The sequence below is a fragment of the Lactuca sativa genome, chromosome 4, assembly GCF_002870075.4.
Source record: "Lactuca sativa cultivar Salinas chromosome 4, Lsat_Salinas_v11, whole genome shotgun sequence".
NCBI lineage: Eukaryota > Viridiplantae > Streptophyta > Magnoliopsida > Asterales > Asteraceae > Lactuca > Lactuca sativa.
In genome coordinates this window covers 204912511-204933946 of record NC_056626.2, presented here as the reverse complement: position 1 = coordinate 204933946, position 21436 = coordinate 204912511, and positions in this window count along the sequence as shown.

Genomic DNA, 21436 nt, shown 5'->3' with positions numbered 1-21436 from the left:
GGCGTTTGGCACAAACTTAACACCTTCTTTGGACAAACCGGCTGCTGACATGACCCTCTATCGTCAGATGATAGGGTCCCTAATGTATCTAACAACAAGTCGACCAGACATAATGTTCTCTATTTGCTATTGTGCTAGGTTTCAGGCTAATCCACGCGAACCTCATCTACTGGCTGTGAAGAATATCTTTCGATACCTGAAGCAAACCTCCTCTCACGGTCAATGGTACCCAACCAAGCCAGGGTTCTTTGTCCAAGCATTCTCAGATGTTGATCTCGGAGGATGTGGACTGGACCAAAAAAACACCACTGGAGGATGCCAATTTCTAGATGGCAAATTGGTTAGCTGGCAGTCAAAGAAACAAACATGTGTCTCTCTTTCTACTGCCGATGCAAAATACATAGCCGTAGGATCGTGCATGTCTCAGGTCATTTGGATACAAAGTCAACTTCGAGACTATGGCCTAAACATGAAGAAAATCCCACTATATTGTGACCCAGAAAGTAAAATTAGGATTTGGCATAACCCAGTGGAACACTCAAAAACCAAACACATAGCACTGAGGTATCACTTTATCAAGGATCATGTGGAAGATGGTAATGTAGAAATTCATTTCGTAAGAACCACTGATCAATTCGCTGACATCTTTACTATGGCCTTGCCTGAAGCGAGTTTTAATAAAATCCTACAAGGCTTAGGAAGGATGGAAGTTGAATCTGTACTGAATCACTTTCGCCTCTATAAAAGTTGGAAGCGAAATAGAGCGAACGCTCGATCCATTTCGGGTTTGGTTCTTTCATGAACTGAAATGAACCGAACGTTCGGTCTATTTCGGGTTCGTTCCTACCGGGCTCGTTTCGTTTCTTATCTCCAAGTGATGGTTTTGGTTGTATAGTAAGTACATACTCTTTTCTCATAATCTATTTTATGTTTTTCCTTTTATTTTCATAAAATCTAAAAATATTTTTCCTTTATGTTTTTATTTCTTTTCAAAAAATTCAAATCATAATTCAAAAATATTTTCTTTCATTTTATTTCAATTTACTTTAGTTTTAATCTAGTTCATGTATAAGTACGGTTTTCAATAATAGAGCTAGGGCAGCTATAATTATTTATCTTTGTATTAGCTAAGTGTCCCTAGAAGCATGTTGTTGTATGTTGACCCAAGCCTTTGAAGATTTTGAGTGAAGCCTTAATGACTTGATAAATACCAATCATGTCTTCCCAATTAGGCTGTCAAAGTCACTGTAATCATGAGCTACCTTACTCTTCTCCACATTGAGTTAAGAGTTTTTCTGCTCGGTCCAATTTTATAGCAGGGGTACATTTGTTCTTAAACCATCTCAAACTTGTTCTTCATTAATCAATCGTTTCATAATTGTAACCCTTGAGACTCTCAGCACAACCACTGAGGTTTATGGTTACACAACCTCTGTGTTAATGATCTTAGCTTCGTATCACTACGTGCTAAGTGAAACCCAAAATTCAATACCCATAATGCATTGACGGTGAAAAAATTACATGTTCTAGCTTTCACCTTTGAATTTACGTGAAGTACCTTGAGATCTCATTTTATTTTTAAGAGATCCTTATGAAAATGTCTATCATCAAGACTTTTCTTCCCATAGGATCTAGTTTTTTTAATTTTTGTTGAGATTTCTAATTAACTTTTGTCAACAAGTCACTGAATACATTCCAAACCTACTTCTTTAACAGGCCACATCGGTCTCACAAGTAGTTCGTTTTCTTTTTGGTCTTATGTCAAGTACCGAAACCTGAATTGAAGCGAAAGCCACCCTTAATAGCCTTATATACAAAATATGTATTTCAATGCTTCTTAACAAGTACTTGATCGTAATTCAATGGGAATCCATACAAGCACTTTGAAGTCTCTTTAGAATTTGAAGGAAGCGATTCGTGCCCGGGATCCACTGCTTTATGTCTTAAATGACATCACAAAATTTCACAAATAGTTTGATTTATTTATTTTTCTTTGACACTATCTTGCATGGAAATCTTGGATTTTCCAAAGTCTAGTTTGGTTAATCACAAGCTATTACTAAATATGTAGCTTCGATTCCTAATGATGTAATGCATTTATTTTCAAACGAAGGTATGGGTTTGCATTTGCCTTGGTTACTTTTGGCGATAAGGATTCAATTAAAGGTACAAGGGGTGAGTCAGCAGGAAAATCAATCGAATTTAAAAAAGAGGATAAGTATGGAAAGGCGAGTGAATTTGAACCGTTACCGAGTCATGCGTCATCACCCACTTTATCGGGGTTGCTTGTTGTCAAATCACACCTCTTTAGGCGTCGTTTCTCATAAAGGCGGAATCATTGCTTGAAGTTTTTCTCTTTCCACAGAATCGTATATAAGAGATTTGATTACTGGACCATATTCTGTACCACTCTTCCTCTCTCTCAAGCAAAAGAAGGCAATTTCCAGCGATTCAGTATTCGTTGTTCATCTTCCTCTTCCTCAAGCTTCAACAATGGCAGAATCTTCTTTTGCTCAAGAAACCTCTGCCCGCTCCACTCTTCTCTTAATCAAGCCTAATCAGAACTTGCTGATCGATCTTACACCATTCCTCTGTGATACCTATATGTATCAAGTGGTGGAATGTCTCAAGTATTCCCCACTCATCAACGCTTTATCAACGGTGGAAGTAGTTCCCATGGCGTGCCTCTCAACAATTTACTCCACTGCCACTTACGACAAAGGGGCAGAGAAGATTTACTTTGAGATTCTCAACCACAAGGCTTCAATTTCAAACAATCGATTCTGCTCGCTACTAGGGCTTTCTTATGACGCATCCAAGGTGAATCCTGATTCGATCTCCACTGGCCAGCTCTTCTCAATGTTCTACAACATGGGGTACACTGAAATCCTAACCACTGTCAATATGGTCAAGAAATCATGCCTTCCTCCTCAATGGAACGGTTTATTCACACTTCTCTTCAAAGGCCTTTCAGAATGAAGCGCAGGCTCCGATGGTGCTAGCAAGTCATTCATGACTCTGCTTTATGGGTTGTACCATGGTATCAACCTTGATTACGGCTCAGTTTTGTGGCTTCAAATGGTACAAAGCTTGACGTATACCTCTCGCCACACAGAAATCTCCTGTGCTCGGTTCTGGACCATTTTCACTCAATGGGCAATGGAGTGCTTTCATGTTCCAATCATGGCAGATTCCTTGCTCTCCTCCATCGCTACCTTTCACACCACAAAGATAATTGTTACTGAACCACGAAGTATCTCATCATTGGTTCTATTCTGGAATCAATGTACGCTTCTGTATCCGCTGAAAGAAAAATCCTTCAGGAGTACAAGATGTTCCCTTCTTCTGGTCCAAGGGAACTCACTCCTGGAATGTTGAGGTCTATTGACGAAGCAAACAAACCTGCTAGGAGGGGGGAAAAGCAAGAAGCCAAAAAGGGGGGAAAAGGCATTAATGTATCAACTGTATAGACTGCAAAGAAGCGAAAGTCTGAGAAGGCAGCTCCTTCCTAGCCTAAGCAGAAGAAGGTCAAGTGTCACACCCCCAAACCAAGGATGGCAGAAACGTCCGGGGGTGGAGGACTTCATGCGTAGTATCATAACAACAATGGAAATAGTGATGAAAGTAACACAACCAACATATATATAATTGAAAGAGTTACATCATTGTATGAATTACATGTTTCAAAATCAATTACAATATGTTGACAAAATATGATAAGTTTGACGCCTCAACGTCCCATCCTCAAAAGTACTTTGTTACCTATTTAGCGATTTCCTGAGAATACAAGTAGTTTGAAAAAGTGTCAACACAATGGTTGGTGAGTTCATAAGTTTTTGTATATAATTATGAAAAAGCTTGTCATGTAATTGTATAGTTGTTCCAGAAAAATCCGATGTTTTCCTTAAAATGAATACTGTAGTCTTGTATCCAAAGACTGAAACGTATGAGTAATCTTCCTTATTTACAGAAAATAACGTGAGTTTATTTCAATACAAATGCGTACGATATTAGTGAAATTCTCGTAAATCCTTAAGTTTGTTAATACTTTCCGTGAGCTATTATAACCATACTATGACCTAGGTGGCCTGAAAACGACGTTCTTCGGGCGTCGTAGAACTGAAATGACACTTGTCACCACAGACCTGCCGGTCTAGCTGTTGCAAGTAGCTCTGGTGTGGGTTTGTCAAGCCCAATATAGATCTATATACAACTATCACGCTCTCCCTCCAGGAGACTCTGGTTACAATATAGGACTTATGATTTATGCGAAGTGAATGTCTCACAAAGTTATTAACGAATTTACACTTAACATAATGAAAGTTTCCCTTTTGTATAAATGTACCCTTCTGAAATGTATGCATTTGGAAATCTATCGTAAACTATACCTATTATAGTTTATCAAAACAAGGGTAGTAACAGCAAAGTAAGTAAATTACACTGAACATAGTTTAATAAAATGTTTGTGTGTAATGGGTATACTTCAATAATAACGCTTTGTTTAATCTATGCTTTATCTAGTAAAAATCCATTTGTTAACTGGTTTATGTCTAGATACTAACACAAGAATGTCATATATTGCAATAACACATAAGCACATAATAATATACACCTTGCTCAACATGTTACAAGGTGAAATGAAAATGCTAGTGCTTTTCTGATTATAACATTTTCTGTAACTGTTATTAGAAAATTTGTAGAAAAATCATAAAATGTCCAAATTAGGTTCTGTAACTTCTGGGAGTTTGGAAAATGATGCTAGTTGGTTCATAAATTTTCCAATAATTTTTAGGGACCTCTAACTTGTGTAACCAAGTCCATAATCACAGACTGGTCCGGATTGGTGTTTGAGATGATAGGCAGTTTTGTAAAAATCACCATAAATTGTAGAAAAATCGTATGTAGATGTACAAGTAGTCATTTTAAAGCTAAGAAGTGGAACTACTTGCACCTAAAACAGTTTTGAAAACTAAAATGTTTAAGTCGTCCAAAACAGTCCGTGAATGGGGTCCAACTTTTCTGATGTAGGCTGTTAGAAAAGTTTAGTTTTGTTCTTGTTGTTTTACTTGTATTCCCCCCCTAAAAACTTGAGAAAACATAAAAATGTAGGGGTATGAACTCACCTTAAGTGATTTCAGTAGATGATTGTTGAAGAATGGAGGTGTTTAACTCAAGAACACTTGGAGATGCCTTGAAGATTTTTGAGAATCTAGCATCATAGTTATGGAGTTTGTATAAGCTATCAATGATTTCAGTAGAATGAAGTGTAAAAATCACAGGGAGGATGAATTACACTTACCAAGAGTGGAAGAACACTTGATGATCAGCCTTGGGATCTTGAATTAGAGAGAAAAGTTGGAGAGAAAAGTTGGAGTTGGATCTTTGGTGGAATGAGAGTGATTGAAAGAAAATGAGGAGAGAGGTTGAGTGACCAGCCCTAAAAATGTGGGGATGGCTTGTGAGAGGGGTAAAAAGTACAAGGAAGTGACAAGGTATGGTGGGGAGGAGTGTGGGTTAATCATGGAGTGGGTATGGGGTTGCTTGTGTCATAAAATAAGGTAAAGTCAACACTCTACCTTTGTACTTCACCTACTCTCTTTTGGATAAGGTTTTATCCTTAAAATGTGATTAAATCATTAATTTAGGGGTGTTATATGTTAAAATAAAGTTTTGGGTGAAAATCCCGTGTTAAAACAATTAAAAACGGGCTTAAAACGCGAATTTAATCGAAAACCGGGAGAAAAAGGCTTCCCAGCGAGGCCTCTCGATCCTAGGCCGAGGTTCTGTCAGGATGGTGCTGATTCGGAAGCGAGAGGCTAAGCTAGAAGAAGGAACGAGGGCGATGGGCTCGGTCCGAAGGTCAGAAGCGAGGGTCAGAAGCGAAGGTCAGAAGGGAAGGTTCGGTCCTCGGTCCTCAAAAGAGAAGGTTCGGTAGCCATTAGAAGAGAAGAGGTCAAAACCAAAAGGTGCCGAACGTTCGGGTTCGGTTGAGCAGCCTTCGGCTCAGAAGGGTTCGGTTCCTAAGAGGGGTTTCGGTTCCTAAGAGGGGTTCGGGTTCGGTTCCTAAGAGGGGTTTCGGTGTTTCGGTTCCTTAGGTCCGTTTTTCGCGTAGACTTCCGTTTTTGGGCTGTTTTTGCCAAATTCGAGGGTCGGGATGCCCCGAGTGATTATAAAGAGTTGGGAGAGATTTCGAGAGAGATTCGAGAGAGATTTGGGAGAGATTTGACATACTTGGAGAGATTTCACATACAAAGAGATATTTGGGAGAGATTTCACATTCTTAGAGAGATTTGGCAGAGATTTGACATTCTTGGAGATATTTCTCATTCAGAGAGAGATTTGGGAGAGATTTCACATACAAAGAGATATTTGGGAGAGATTTGACATTCTTAGAGAGATTTGGGAGAGATTTGACATAAAGAGAGATAGAGTGAAAACGACTGAGAGTGGCTTCATGTGTGACAATAGTGAGTGTTTGGTTCCTCAATGCAAGGTTCGTGAACCCCGATAAGCCATGTTTTAGGATCTTACACACTCCCGAGGAGTATGCAACATTGTTTTATTGTTTCTAGTTCCTTGTTTAGCACTAAGGTTAGGAAAAATTTAAACACATAATTTTTCCAAGTGATGTTTTCTCATTAAAATAGTGAGTTATACATAATTACATAATACAAACCCTAATATAGAAGGTTTAATTGAGTTGACCGGTTTGACTTGTTGATTTTGTTCGGCTCGGACTTGACCCGAATTTGACTATTGTCACATCATCCCCCCGTTAGAGGGAATTTCGTCCCGAAATTTATGCTTTGGGCAGAACTTCAAGAGTTTGGGAAAAGATGCGGGTATTTTTGTCTCATTTGGTCTTCGCGTTCCCAGGTGAACTCAGGCCCTCGTTTAGCGTTCCATCGGACCTTCACGATGGGAATACGACTTTGTTTCGTTCTTTTGACCTCCCGATCCATAATCTCCACTGGCTCCTCTATGAAGTGGAGATTTTCGTTAACTTCGATCTCGTCAAGAGGTATTACAAGTGTCTCGTCAGACAGACACTTCTTTAAGTTGGATACGTGAAATGTGGGGTGTATGTTATTAAGTTCATGAGGTAATCGGAGTTTGTACGCCACAGGACCAATCCTGGCAAGGATTTCGAACGGTCCTATGTACCTCGGGTTTAGTTTCCCACGTTTACCGAAACGTATCATTCCTTTCCAAGGGGAGACTTTTAGTAATACTCGATCTCCGACCTGGAATTCTAAGGGTTTGCGTCGCTTGTCTGCGTAACTCTTTTGTCGATCACGAGACGCCTTCATTCTTTCCCGAATTTGAACAATCTTTTATGTGGTCTCCGTTATGATTTCAGGACCAGTAAGGGTGCTATTAGGGACTTGCCCCCTAGCTAGCTGAGTATCCCCCACTTCGGCCCAACACAGGGGTGATCTGCACTTACGACCATAAAGAGATTCGAACGGAGCGACTTTAATGCTGGTGTGATAGCTGTTATTGTAGGAGAATTCAATTAGCGGTAAATAGGTATCCCATGCCTTACCAAAGTCTATCACACAGGCTCTCAACATGTCTTCTAATGTTTGTATAGTGCGCTCGCTTTGCCCGTCGGTTTGTGGATGGTAGGCCGTACTCATGTCTAGCCTAGTTCCCAAGGATTTTTGCAGGGACTGCCAAAATCGCGAAGTGAATCTACTATCTCGGTCGGAGATAATAGATATTGGTACACCATGCAGTCGCACGATCTCCTTGATGTATATCCTAGTTAACTTCTCCATCTTGTCGGTCTCCTTTACTGGCAGGAAGTGCGCATACCTGGTCAATCTGTCTACGATTACCCATATAGTGTCAAACCCGCCCGAAGTCTTGGATAGCTTGGTTATGAAGTCCATGGTTATCCGTTCCCACTTCCATTCCGGTATATCAGGATGTTGTAGTAATCCCGAGGGTTTCTGGTATTCCACCTTGACCTTGGCGCAAGTCAGACACTTGCCCACATAAGTAGCAATCTCGGCTTTCATATTCGGCCACCAGTATAACTTTTTGAGGTCTAGATACATCTTGTCTGACCTTGGATGGATGGAGTATCGAGTCTTGTGTGCTTCATTCATGACCACGTCTCGGATCCCACCGAACATCGGTGTCCAGATTCGGTTACTGAGATAACGAGTTCCGTCATCCTTGACTTCTAAGTTCTTATCCATTCCCCTTAATGCCTCACCTGCCACATTCTCTGGTTTCAAGGCTTCTAGTTGGGATTCCCTGATTTGCGTGGTCAGGTGGGAATGGATGGTCATGGTTAAGGATCTTACTCGGCGGCCCGAGTATTCCTTCCTGCTTAGGGCATCAGCCACTACATTGGCCTTGCCCGGGTGGTAGCGAATTTCGCACTCATAGTCGTTTAGCAGTTCAACCCATCTTCGTTGCCGCATGTTGAGCTCTTTTTGATTGAGGATATGCTGAAGACTTTTGTGATCGGTGAAGATGGTGCATTTTGTGCCGTAGAGGTAGTGCCTCCAGATCTTTAAGGAGAATACTACCGCTCCCAGTTCAAGGTCATGGGTAGTGTAATTAACTTCGTGTGTTTTAAGTTGCCTTGATGCGTAAGCGATGACTTTCCCTCTCTGCATGAGCACGCATCCGAGGCCTTGTTTTAAGGCATCAAAATATACCACGAGGTCATCGGTTCCTTCTGGAAGAGACAAAACTGGTGCGCTGCATAGGGCTTGTTTTAATGTCTGGAAAGCGGCTTCTTGTTTATCTCCCCACTTAAATACCACACCTTTTTGAGTCAAGGTGGTGAGTGGTTTGGCGATCTTGGAGAAGTTTTGTATGAATCTTCGGTAGTAGCCGGCAAGCCCTAAAAATTGTCGAATTTCTGTCGGCGTTGTAGGTGCTGACCAGTTTTTGATAGCTTTGATTTTAGAGGGGTCCACATGTATCCCCTTCTCGCTAACCACATGGCCAAGAAAATTCACTTCTCTGATCCAGCATTCGCACTTAGAGAATTTGGCGTAAAGCTTCTCAGCCCTCAGTGTTTCCAAGATTAGCCGGAGATGTTGACGGTGCTCTTCCTTGCTTCGGGAGTAGATTAAAATATCGCCGATGAATACAATCACGAATTTGTCTAAGTAGGGTTGACACACTCGATTCATCAGGTCCATAAATAGCGCCGGTGCGTTCGTTAATCCGAAGGGCATTACCACAAACTCATAGTGCCCGTAGCGAGTTCTGAACGCAGTCTTGGGAATATCCTCTTCTTGAACTCGTAGTTATGATAACCCGACCTCAGGTCGATTTTTGAAAAGTAGCTTGCTCCTTGGAGTTGGTCGAAGAGGTCATCGATTCGGGGCAGGGGATATCGGTTCTTGATAGTGAGTTTGTTTAGCTCCCGGTAGTCTATGCACATGCGAAAAGATCCATCCTTCTTCTTTACAAACAGGACCGGTGCTCCCCAGGGTGAGAAACTTGGCCTGATGAATCCTTTGCTCAACAGTTCATTTAACTGGCTAGAAAGTTCTTGCATTTCTGCTGGTGCTAAGCGGTATGGAGCCTTGGCGACGGGGGTAGCTCCTGGGATTAAGTTGATCCGGAATTCGACTTGTCGTGCGAGGGGTACACCTGGAAGATCTTCGGGGAATACGTCGGGGTAGTTGCACACTTTGGGAATGTCGTTGATATCCCTCACCTCTTGTTTCGTATCTACTACGTGGGCTAGAAATGCGCGGTATTCCTTTCGGAGATACTTTTGGGCCTTGACGCAAGAGATGATTTGCAAATTTGAATTGGGTTTGTCGCCATAGATGAAGAGGGTTTCACCGTTCGGCAGATTAAGGCGAACGGCCCTTTCGTAACATAGAATGTCGGCACGATGGGAACTTAACCAATCCATACCGATGATTATGTCAAAGCGTTTTATTGTGACCGACATCAGGTCTACTTTAAACGTATGGTTGTCTAGAGTGAGGGTACACCCTGAGTATATATCATTAGTGTGCTCTTCTTTCCCATTAGCCATTTCTACTACGTATGTATCTTTTAATGAATGAGGGGTTTGTTTTAGTAATTGTTTGAATTCATAGCTCACAAAACTCCTCTCTGCTCCACTATCAAATAGTACGCATGCATATGTGTTATTGAGGAGAAACGTACCAGAAACCACCGAGGAATCCTTGATTGCTTCTTCGTGTCCCATCGTCAGGACTCTCCCTACACCACCAACATTAGGAGCTTGTGTCTTGGGGCAGTTTCTCCTGAAGTGTCCTGCTTCACCACATTCATAGCAGGTTTGGCTTGCCCCCATATTGGCCACTTGGTTGTTCGGTCGTGCTGGCGCTTTACAGAAACGAGCGGTATGCCCTTTCTTGTCGCAGTTTTTGCAGTGCATTTCCCGACAAGCACCCTTGTGGTGATAGTTGCACTTGTTGCACTTGGGGAGATTTCCAGCATATTGCTTTGGTGGCGCTGGAGCGGTAGCAGTAGTGGCTGCACGGACAGCAACAATCTGTTGCTTCTTTGTGGGGTCCTGTGCCGGTTGTTTCCTTTTACTGTTCCATAACTTTCTCTTGTTGTTCCCTCCTTTTGTTTGGTCGGTGGTGGCGACCATGATGCCATGGCTGGCCCTATGATCGATAAGTTGCTGTGCCAATTCCTTGGCACTTTCAAAGGCAGTAGGTTTCGAGGCCAAAACACTATCATGAATCTGGGATGATAGCCCCCAAAGGTATCGTTCTACCTTTTTCTCATCCAGAGTGACCATTGCAGGACAGAGGAGTGCTAGGTCATTGAATCGGGCAGTATAAGCTTCGAGATCCGTCCCCGACATCTTGAGATTCCAGAGTTCTTCTTCGAGTTTTTGTATTTCTCCCCTCGGGCAATACTCCTTTAACATTAACGCTTTTAAGTTTTCCCAGCCTATGGAGTTAGCCACTGCAGGAGTAAGTGACTTAACTCGGCCATTCCACCAAGTAAGAGCTTTTCTTGTGAAAGTGAATGCCGCATACTTGACTTTGCTCGCTTCGGGACAAGCACAGATTTCGAAGATTGCTTCGGTCCTTTCGAACCATTGCATCAGCGCTATGACGCCCCCGCTTCCGTCGAAAAGATCGGGTTTGCCATTCGTGAAGTCTTTGTAAGTGCATTCCTTTGTGCGCCCCGAACTGTCACCCTGATTAGAGGGTGTAGCACCGGATCCGGATCCACCATTACCGTTAGGGCCGATTTGTGACATATCTGCTGCCACAGCTGCCGTCACTGCAGCCTGGAACATTGCTGGATCAAATTTTGGTGGCGGCGGCGGAGGAGGTGGTGCTGTGCTACCGGAAGGTCTTGGTCTTTTCCTTGGTGGCATGGTTCTGACACAAAAATAAAAGAAAAGACTTGTCGGTAAGACTTCAATGGTGATAACGAGTCGAGTGTTACTTGTTTCATCTCAATTGTATTTTATCCGAGTTTACTAATTTAGAAGGTAATTCGTAGGAAATTTTATGCAATTAAACTTATGAATTAAATAGTGTTGACCCGAGCAGAGTCATGTGTTTGGTTCGTGTCAGCATCTAAGGAAGTAAAATACATTCCACATTCATTGATAATTTGTTAGTACATATTGTTTTGAGAAATCTGGCCTCAAAAGGGCCTACATTACATCATAATAAAAGATAAAGTTTTGGCAGTACAAAAGCCCCTTTGACTAGTGTGATCACTTAGTCGCGAGGTCAAGCTATTCGCAATAAGGAGTAGCACCAACGCATACTCGAAATCCTAGATTTATAACAAAATATAAGTAGCGCGAACACTACTCGTGGCGGGTAGCATCTGGTCCATGGTGGCCCTGAGATGAGGCCGAGGCTCCCTGAAGCTCCGCAATCCGGCTTTCGGCCGCGATCACTCTCTCCTAGAGGGCTGCGTGCCTCTCCTGGTACTCCCTTACCTCCGCTCGAGCAGCGGTAAGGTCCTCGATGAGTTGGTCCACTGGATAGAAGTCCCTCTCCAAATCCCGGGTGCGTGCATCGGTGGCTGCCGTGATAGCGCTGAGATTTCGAACCTAGTCTGCCATTTCCCTACTCTGATTCCCCAAGTTCGTGATGTGCTGGGTCATAACGGGGAGAGCTCTGTCAGCCGGTCCCCCGTGACTGAGGTCATAGTAACCTCGTTGGTCGCCATAGGGTGACCTCTAGCGTTGTTGCCGGCTCCACCTCTTGATCATAGTTGCCCAACGGGGCTCAGGCCCGTTGTGCCCCCAGCGGTTTGCAGGTACCCTCGCGATATAAGGAGGGTTGAAGACTTCCTCCTCTGGCTCTTCTTCACTTTTGTCCTCATCCATGTCCACCTCTTCGTCTTCCTCTTCTTCTTCTTCTTCGTCTACCTCCTCTTCTTCTTCTTCGGGTTCTTCTTCGGGATCCTCTTCAATCAGCTCTTCGGGCTCTTCCTCAATCCAGCCGGCATTTCCCTGGTTGGGAAAGTATGGGTCTCTTGGTAAATGGAATCCTGCCTTGTCGTCTGCGCGAGAATAGGGGTGTAAGAAGCAGATAGCGATTAATAATAATAATAGTAATAATAATAATATCGCGATACAGCAACATACAAATACTCCTATAGTATTTTAAATGTTTAGATTTGGTTCATATAGCATTCTTTGTAGGGTGAAGTTATGTTATTAGATCTGTTGCCCTCCTACGACTATCCCCCGATATTAGTAAGTCACTCCCCGGACTAATATAGTTGATCAGGCTATATCCTTCCCAAAACTGATTACTCATACCAAGGCATACTCGTAGCATTCAACTCTTCTTCTTTTTAGTTTATGTTCTTCTAGTTATGACACTACGCGAGTATGCAATACATGTAATTATACTTTTAAACAAGAATCCATTCATTTTCTAAAAGTATAACCCGTTAGGTTGTTTCAAAATCAGAGACTCTTAGTCCCAAATGTGTTTATAGTTTGTATATCCTATGTTGTTTGATATACTTAATTCACTATAAACCGTGCTCTGATACCAATCTGTCACACCCCCAAACCAAGGATGGCGGAAACGTCCGGGGGTGGAGGACTTCGTGTGTAGTATCATAACAACAATGGCAATAGTGATGAAAGTAAACACAACCAACATATATATAATTGAAAGAGTTACATCATTGTATGAATTACATGTTTCAAAATCAATTACAATATGTTGACAAAATATGATAAGTTTGATGCCTCAACGTCCCATCCTCAAAAGTACTTTGTTACCTGTTTAGCGATTTCCTGAGAATACAAGTAGTTTGAAAAAGTGTCAACACAATGGTTGGTGAGTTCATAAGTTTTTGTATATAATTATGAAAAAGCTTGTCATGTAATTGTATAGTTGTTCCAGAAAAATCCGATGTTTTCTTTAAAATGAATACTGTAGTCTTGTATCCAAAGACTGAAACGTATGAGTAATCTTCCTTATTTACAGAAAATAACGTGAGTTTATTTCAATACAAACGCATATGATATTAGTGAAATTCTCGTAAATCCTTAAGTTTCTTAATACTTTCCGTGAGCTATTATAACCATACTATGACCTAGGTGGCCTGAAAACGACGTTCTTCGGGCGTCGTAGAACTGAAATGACACTTGTCACCACAGACCTGCCGGTCTAGCTGTTGCAAGCAGCTCTGGTGTGGGTTTGTCAAGCCCAATATAGATCTATATACAACTATCACGCTCTCCCTCCAGGAGACTCTGGTTACAATACAGGACTTATGATTTATGCGAAGTGAATGTCTCACAAAGTTATTAACGAATTTACACTTAACATAATGAAAGTTTCCCTTTTGTATAAATGTACCCTTCTGAAATGTATGCATTTGGAAATCTATCGTAAACTATACCTATTATAGTTTATCAAAACAAGGGTAGTAACAGCAAAGTAAGTAAATTACACTGAACATAGTTTAATAAAATGTTTGTGTGTAATGGGTATACTTCAATAATAACGCTTTGTTTAATCTATGCTTTATCTAGTAAAAATCCATTTGTTAACTGGTTTATGTCTAGATACTAACACAAGAATGTCATATATTGCAATAACACATAAGCACATAATAATATACACCTTGCTCAACATGTTACAAGGTGAAATGAAAATGCTAGTGCTTTTCTGATTATAACATTTTCTGTAACTGTTATTAGAAAATTTGTAGAAAAATCATAAAATGTCCAAATCAAGTTCTGTAACTTCTGGGAGTTTGGAAAATGAGCCTAGTTGGTTCATAAGTTTTCCCATAATTTTTAGGGACCTCTAACTTGTGTAACCAAGTCCAGAATCACAGACTGGTCCGGATTGGTGTTTGAGATGATAGGCAGTTTTGTAAAAATCACCATAAATTGTAGAAAAATCGTATGGAGATGTACAAGTAGTCATTTTAAATCTAAGAAGTGGAACTACTTGCACCTAAAACAGTTTTGAAAACTAAAATGTTTAAGTCGTCCAAAACAGTCCGTGAATGGGGTCCAACTTTTCTGATGTAGGCTGTTAGAAAAGTTTAGTTTTGTTCTTGTTGTTTTACTTGTATTCCCCCCCTAAAAACTTGAGAAAACATAAAAATGTAGGGGTATGAACTCACCTTAAGTGATTTCAGTAGATGATTGTTGAATAATGGAGGTGTTTAACTCAAGAACACTTGGAGATGCCTTGAAGATTTTTGAGAATCTAGCATCATAGTTATGGAGTTTGTATAAGCTATCAATGATTTCAGTAGAATGAAGTGTAAAAATCACAGGGAGGATGAATTACACTTACCAAGAGTGGAAGAACACTTGATGATCAGCCTTGGGATCTTGAATTAGAGAGAAAAGTTGGAGTTGGATCTTTGGTGGAATGAGAGTGATTGAAAGAAAATGAGGAGAGAGGTTGAGTGACCAGCCCTAAAAAAGTGGGGATGGCTTGTGAGAGGGGTAAAAAGTACAAGGAAGTGACAAGGTATGGTGGGGAGGAGTGTGGGTTAATCATGGAGTGGGTATGGGGTTGCTTGTGTCATAAAATAAGGTAAAGTCAACACTCTACCTTTGCACTTTACCTACTCTCTTTTGGATAAGGTTTTATCCTTAAAATGTGATTAAATCACTAATTTAGGGGTGTTATGTGTTAAAATAAAGTTTTGGGTGAAAATCCCGTGTTAAAACAATTAAAAACGGGCTTAAAACGCGAATTTAATCGAAAACTGGGAGAAAAAGGCTTCCCAACGAGGCCTCTCGGTCCTAGGCCGAGGTTCGGTCAGGATGGTGCTTATTCGGAAGCGAGAGGCTGAGCCAGAAGAAGGAATCAGGGCGATGGGCTCGGTCCGAAGGTCAGAAGCGAGGGTCAGAAGGGAAGGTTCGGTCCTCGGTCCTCAGAAGAGAAGGTTCGGTAACCATTAGAAGAGAAGAGGTCAAAACCGAAAGGTGCCGAACGTTCGGGTTCGGTTGAGCAGCCTTCGGCTCAGAAGGGTTCGGTTCCTAAGAGGGGTTCGGGTTCGGTTCCTAAGAGGGGTTTCGGTGTTTCGGTTCCTAAGAGGGGTTTCGGTTCCTTAGGTCCGTTTTTCACGTAGACTTCCGTTTTTGGGCTGTTTTCGCCAAATTCGAGGGTCGGGATGCCCCAAGTGATTATAAAGAGTTGGGAGAGATTTCGAGAGAGATTCGTGAGAGATTCCACATACTGAGAGAGATTTGGGAGAGATTTGACATACTTGGAGAGATTTCACATACAAAGAGATATTTGGGAGAGATTTCACATTCTTAGAGAGATTTAGCAGAGATTTGACATTCTTGGAGAGATTTCTCATTCAGAGAGAGATTTGGGAGAGATTTCACATACAAAGAGATATTTGGGAGAGATTCGACATTCTTAGAGAGATTTGGGAGAGATTTGACATAAAGAGAGATAGAGTGAAAACGACTGAGAGTGGCTTCATGTGTGACAATAGTGAGTGTTTGGATCCTCAATGCAAGGTTCGTGAACCCCGATAAGCCATGTTTTAGGATCTTACACACTCCCGATGAGTATGCAACATTGTTTTATTGTTTCTAGTTCCTTGTTTAGCACTAAGGTTAGGAAAAATTTAAACACACAATTTTTTTCCAAGTGATGTTTTCTCATTAAAATAGTGAGTTATACATAATTACATAATACAAACCCTAATATAGAAGGTTTAATTGAGTTGACCGGTTTGACTTGTTGACTTTGTTCGGCTCGGACTTGACCCGAATTTGACTATTGTCACATCAAGAAACCAGTTCGGAAGCTTATTCTTAATCATCAAGTGATTCCAACTCTGAGTACGTGCCTTCTGGTCATCCACGAGCGAAAGCTCAGAAGATGAGGGTTCGGTTCGTGGAGACACACCGCCACGTTCGCCTACACCATAGATATTTGTTCGCTCCCAAGCACCTTCTCCTCCACCAATTTCCATACCTATTTCCATTCCTCCCATTTCTCCTATCTTCACAACTCAACCTTCCTCCACCATGCCCATTCCTACTCCTATCTTCTATGAAGCTACAACTATAACCACTACTGGAGTTCAGACCAACGTATCTGATACAGGGGTTCGTACTTCAGCACCCAAAACCCCTGTTACTTCAAAACCTTTATCCCCTACCCAATCGATAGAAACCGATACCATTCTTGGTGGTGAGGGTGTCGATTTTGATACCTTCTACTACAGTCCTTACAGGGTGCAAAGCGATGATGATGATGCACCTGTAACCAAGAGGCACCTCAAGGATTTGCACGAGAAGCTTGTAAGCTCATGGCATCTTCCTCTTCTTCTCAAAACACACTTTCTAAAGCTGCAGTGAAGGCTCTGATGGCCACTTTTATAAAAGAGCATGAGGCTTCAATCTCTAAGGCAACCTCTGCCATAAATGCCTCCACTCAGACCTTCAAGGAAGCGACCGAAAAAGTCGAAAAACTAATTATTTATGCTAATATTTTTTTGGAGTCACTACAGGGTGCAGCGGAGATGAATCCCAACAAAGTGAACTCTACAGTTGAAAAGTTCGTTGTGTCCATTGAGACAGAAAAGAAGCACTTCGCTACCCTGCATCAATCTATCCAGACAGGCAACATTGCATTGAAATCCTCTATCAATGAGCATCTCCCGAAGCTTCAAGACGAATTGGCCATGGAAAGCGGGATCATGGATGAACTGGCACTCAAAACAACTTAGCTAAAGACCAAGTCCCTTCAGCTTAATCAGGTGAACAAGGAAATTGATAACCTTCGCTCTGAGACGACCGTCATCAAAAGTTGTGCCTCAGACGTTCATGCCTTTCTCTCCGACCTTCTGGAAACTCACGACTCCATTCTCACCTTTTCAGTTAGACGCTCTCTTGCTGAAAAGCTTCGCCCAACAATCGACTTGTTAAGTCACATCGAGGGTGTTTCGGAGACTGTTGTCCCTCCGAAACAAGGGGAGAATAAATTACAAGCAAAACTGATCAACCGAAAGTCACCACTAAACGACCAATGGGTAATGAAGCTTCGAGTCATAGAGTGAAGGACAAGGGAAAAGGTATTCAGGAAGACAGTGACGAAGAAGAAGAGACCATAGCTGATGCTCTGAAGAGAAAGCAAAGGGTCAGGGATCTAGATCTCAATACTAAGGCTGCTAGGGAAGCAGAAGAGAAGGAGAGACAAAAGAAAGAAGGTCATGACATTTTGGAAAGTAGGAAAACGCTTTTTCCTCTTTGGTCGTTGGAGAAGTTGATTAAGGAGGCCATTATGTAACATCCCGAAGTTCAGGTAAAACTATTTAACCCTTATCCTTTTTACAGAGAAGGTACGCACCGCGTACTGCCTTCTGTTGACTTTCATTGACTTTTAGGGTTTTGGTCAACCTTTGGACATTTGGGTCAGGGAGGGCTAAAATGGTCTTTTACCCTTCTGTGGAAATTGTATAGTGTATTTAATCTAGCCTTTAAGAGCCGTTATTCATTGGTGAGTATTGTTATGTGTTTAGGCGGGGGCTAGACCAATCCGTTCGAGTGCGAGACTATTCGAGATACCGAGGTGAGTCTTCTCACTATGTGTGACCGGAAGGTCTTATATGCTATGAGATATATGTGCTACATGCTGATATGTGATATGCATGTGTTATGTATGTTATGTATGATATGGACCGGAAGGTCAAGATGACATGGACCGGAAGGTCGAAGCGGGTAGGACCGAAAGGTCTACCAGGATTTGGGACGGAAGTCCCCTGAGACACTTAGACCGGAAGGTTCCACAGAGTTATGGAATGGAAAGGCGTATGTGTTGTATGTGGTATTTTAGGGAACTCACCAAGCATTTATGCTTACAGTGTTGTGCTATGTGTTTCAGGTACCAGTGAGGATCGCGGGAAGGCACCGACTTGATCAGTACACACGTGAGGAGTTTTATATATTATGATCTTGGGATGTGATGTTATGGATTGTTATGTGATACAATGGAATTTTTATAACAATTATGAATGAAAGTGTGTTTGTAAAATGTGAAAAATTGTTTTGAAATTTACGTCGTTACAAGTTGGTATCAGAGCCTTGGTTTGTGGGATTCGGGTGCACTTTCGGGCGTATCTGAACTCAAACTGAGGATTTGAGAGATTTTCAAAATAAAATTCAAAAAAATTTTCTCAAGAGTAAAAGGTTTTTGAAAGAGCAGAGTAGAGCAGTGTGTACGATCAGCCAGCGCCCAAACGGTGATTTCCCAAAATACCCTTACGTTATGTGTTATGAGATAGGTTATGATGTGATATGCATGCTAGAGTAGGATAGGTATTCATATTAGGACAAGAGTGGCTTGATTTTTGATGCCTTAGCCTAGAAAGATTTCTACTGCTTGAGAGTGAGTAGATAGCAGTGGGGAGCTTATGAGTGATCTACCGAAGGGTAGCCTATGCTAGCGAGGTGTAGAGTACTTGTGATCTGGGATCCAAGGAGGAGGACTTGGGGTGAATAATGATGTGGTGTGGGTGGTAGTATAAGGGCCCGTACTACTGAAGACACCGTATCAGTGCGCAGTCCAAGTAAGAATCCTTAGGATTCTAGGGAACAAGTAGGGATGTGTTATCGAGTGCGAGTATACTCGAGCAGGGTCTCTGATATTTTGTGTTGTATTTCAGAGAGACATCATGGTTGGGACGCGCCACAGACCAGGGACCAACAGGGTGAGTGATGAGGAGCTCCGCCATATGATTCATAAGGAGGTGGTTGCGGCCATCCGAGCCGAGATTCCAGAGATGTTTGGGTCTATCAAGACCACATTGATTGAGACCTTCGATGAGCGGTACGCAACAGTGATTGAGGTTGCGGCTGCTGCAGCTACTGCCACCGTTGCTGCTGCCAGGCCTCAGGGAGGTGACTCGTTGTTGTTTTAGGAGTTCAGCAACACGAAGCCATCAGAGTTTGATGGGACGCAGGATCCGTTCGCTGCGATGAGATGGATTTTTGATATCGAGGGATGCTTCTACACGTGTTCTTGTCCGTAGCATTTAAGGGTATGGTTCGCGTTGAACCAGCTTCGCTTGGGAGCGAAGGATTGGTGGAAGTTCGTGATGGCGAGATTCACTCTTGCGAAGATTTATGAGGTGACCGGGGACAGGTTTACCACCATGTTCAGAGACGAGTATGTTCCACCTGTGGAGTGGGAGCGGTTGGCTCAGGAGTTCTTGACCCTCAAGCAGGGTACTAATTCAGTTACTGTGATTACCCGGAAGTATCATGAGAGGGCGATGTTCTGCCCTGAGCAGGTGTCTATCGAGCATGCACGCATGAGCTGATATTTGAGCATTCTGAGGAGGGATATTCAGGAGTTCGTACTCAAACTCGAATTACCGAACGTTTGCTGAGCTTCAGGAAAATGCCCGGAAGATGGAGATTGAGTTAGAGACTCAGGCCAGGTAGGAGGCCGAGTCTTAGGGGATGGATAGGCGGCCAACACAGTCTCAGCCGGCAGCCAAGCGGGCAAAGCCTGCCTATTCGAGATTTGGAGGCCAGAAGGGCCGCACTTGCGGAAAGTGCGGCAAGGGACACGATGGGGTTTTTCGATCTGGTGCTTGCTGCAAATGTGGCAAGGAGGGGCATATAGTCAAGGATTGCCCCAAGGGATTCATGGTTTGCTTTCATTGCAACCGGACGGGTCATCGGAAGGTCGGGTGTCCGTAGATGCGAGGGACAGCATAGGGAGCACAACAGGGATCTGCCCCTGCCGCCGTGCGCGCTAATAAGGTTCGGCTGGTGAAGGCCGAGGCACCAAAGGCTCGCGGGAGAGCCTTCTAGTTGACAGCGGAGGAGGTCGGTGCAGCGCTCGATGTCATGGCTGGTATGTATTCTTTTATTTATTTATATTGATTTTGAGGTGTTGTGCTTATGTTATGATATGCGTAGGTACTTTTCTTGTGAATTCTATACCTGCTTTGGTGTTATTTGACTCGGGTGCGAGTCGTTCATTTATTTCATTGGCATTTAGTTAGCACATCAGTATCCGACGAGAGGCGTTGAGTCGACCTCTGCAAGTTTCTATAGCTGACGAGTGAGCGGTGTATGCTACTGATGTGATTCGAGGATGTATACTTGAGGTCTTCGGTGTGAGTTTCCGATAGATCTGGTCCTGATTACGATGTGGGACGTATGTGTCATAGCAGGCATGGATTAGTTGAGCCGATTTGGAATTGTTATAGACTGTGAGCGTCAGTTGGTGACGATCCGAGACCCTAGTGGGGGAGTACTTATGGTGTACGGTGAGGGTACCTGACGTGGGCCAACATTTTGTTCGGCTGCCAGAGCGACACAGAGTTTGCAGCAGGGCTGCAGCGGGTTTGTAGCCTATGTGGCGGACACACAAGTGGCCGTTGGGAGGCCAAGTTCGATTGATGAGGTCCTGATAGTGTGCAAGTTTCCGGATGTTTTTCTCGAGGAATTGTCGAGTGTGCCTCTCGAGAGGCAAGTAGAGTTCCGTATCGATTTGGTTCCGGGGCAGCACCTATCGCCAAGGTGCCTTATTGCCTTGCGCCACCAGAGATGTAGGAGTTATCCTCGCAGCTTCAGGAGTTGTTGGGGAAAGGGTTTATTAGACCGAGTAGCTCACCCTGGGGATCGTCGATCCTTTTTGTCAAGAAAAATGATGGTTCGCACCGGATGTGCATTGATTACCAGGAGTTGAACAAGTTGACGGCCAAGAACCGTTACCCGTTACCGAGGATCGACGATCTGTTCGATCAGTTGCAGGGGGCGTCTTGGTTCTCCAAGATAGACTTGAGGTTGGGATATCATCAGATGAGGGTTCGGGATGAAGATATGCAGAAGACGGCGTTCAGAACTCGTTATGGGCATTACGAGTTCGTGGTGATGCCTTTTGGGCTCACCAATGCACCGGTAGTGTTCATGGATCTCATAAACAGGGTGTGCAGGCTGATGATGGATCGGTCGGTGATCGTGTTCATT